This window comes from Typopeltis vanoorti, chromosome 17, assembly GCF_054136105.1.
Source record: "Typopeltis vanoorti isolate ZY-2024b chromosome 17, IOZ_Tvanoo_1.0, whole genome shotgun sequence".
Taxonomy (NCBI): Eukaryota; Metazoa; Arthropoda; class Arachnida; order Uropygi; family Thelyphonidae; genus Typopeltis; species Typopeltis vanoorti.
Genome location: NC_143565.1, coordinates 44,283,608 through 44,285,504, shown reverse-complemented (window position 1 = coordinate 44,285,504; position 1,897 = coordinate 44,283,608).

Here is a 1,897-nt window from a genome sequence, read left to right as displayed (position 1 = left end):
ACAATACTCAGCAGGGCCAAGAAACTGGCAGATGATTGCAATGAAAAAGAGAGGTTCGTTCTCATTTTCCAATTACAAGTATTGGAAAATGAGAACGAACGTATAAATGAGAACGAATATAAAAATGAGAACGAATATAAAAAGAGTTTTATATTAAAAATAAGGGGATAGTGAACAATTTCAAAGGAGTGAGAAACACAAATTTCACAAAAACGTTTGATCATACCTCACTCTAAAGCAAGTGCATCTCACAACCATCTAAAGCAAAGGTTTTGAGTAATTGCGCTGACATTTAAATACCCATAGGAGATACGAGATCGTACTTTAACACTGTGGTTCGTTTCACTTTTCAACACCCAGAATTCAGGCTGGCCTCGAGCAGATTGCGAATTTTAAAATTATGAAAGTATCTGCCGAAGAAACAGCTAGATATTTTTATAATTAATTAATTAATTAATTTTGTAAACGCGTTATCGGTAAACATATTATTTGATTGTTATCATATTTCCCTTCGGATATGATAGAAAACGATTTGACGGGAATTCAGTTTCTTGCCGGTGATGCAAAACTGGGAAGAGCGAGTAACTGAAGGTGATGTAGAGATCTGCAGGGTGACTTAAATACACTGGCAGCAGGGCAAAGCAAATAGTTACCAGTTTAACGTGACCTTTTGCCTCTGGATTCCGTAAATTCTGAAATATTGCAACTCTAACACCGATTTGCTTGAAAATACAAGAATTATCTCTTGTATTAATGACGTCACTTCCGGAAGATATAATGAAAGTTACAACATCAATCCGAATTGCTACTGACGTCCTCTTCACTACAGTAGGTGGCCTCACGCAGCAAAGTGAACATACATTGAGGAGAAGGAAAGCTCCGAAAGTGACGAATTCCATATACACTGATGGAAGCAAAACCGAAGGGAACGTCGGTTGTTTTTCCGTTGCACACAACTGACAGTCCATTATACAAGAACGTTGCTCTAGGCTGCATCCTCTCTGTTCCAACAACCAACAATCAGAACAACTTGCTGTTGTTCATTCACTTACATATCTCCGGGAATTAGAACTCAACACCTCTCAGCAAAAGACAGCAACAATCTACAGCGATAATAGAAGCACTATAGATGGCACAAAAAACTAGAACAACCACATAGTGTAGCGTTAATAGAACAGACAAGAAATTTGGTTCAGAATCTCACTCTATCGGGACGGAAAATCAAGTTATGCTGGGTGAACGCACATACTGGGGTTTCAGGAAACGAGAGCGGATCGGTTGACTAAAGAAGAGGAGAAAAACGAACGGCTAGAAACAGGTTACCAAAAGTACTCGAAATTTGCTATAAAAACACTTGCAGAAGAAAGCAGCGTAGGCTTGTGGGAAGAAGAATGGAAAACATCAAAAAACGAATCAACAACAAAAGAAGTCTTTCCTAGCATCGGAAGCAGACTCCGACTGAAAAAACACATCAACTAAGACACTGCTTACACAGATTCCATATCCTGGAATCTCCATCATGAATTTGTTCAACAGACCTTCAACAGACTGTCGATCACTTACTTTACGACCGTCAGCTACTGGACTACATCCGGATGTCCCTAATACAGTACGTCATCAAACCAAAGACTTATCCGTAAGTATCACTCAGAATTAATTAAATTTTCCAATAAGTTGAACTTTCGCTGATTGTAATGTAGCATAAGTTGCTGATATTGTGTGAATTATGTAGTGTAAATATATGATTATGTAAAAATATAAATATAAATGTGACTATTGATACAAAATTGAAAATAGAAATGTTAATCAGTACTTGTAAGCTACGTGTAATATATGCAATGTATACAATGGAGCATGTAGAAAAAAATTACCTCCTGGTAGGGTTAAACGCAAACAC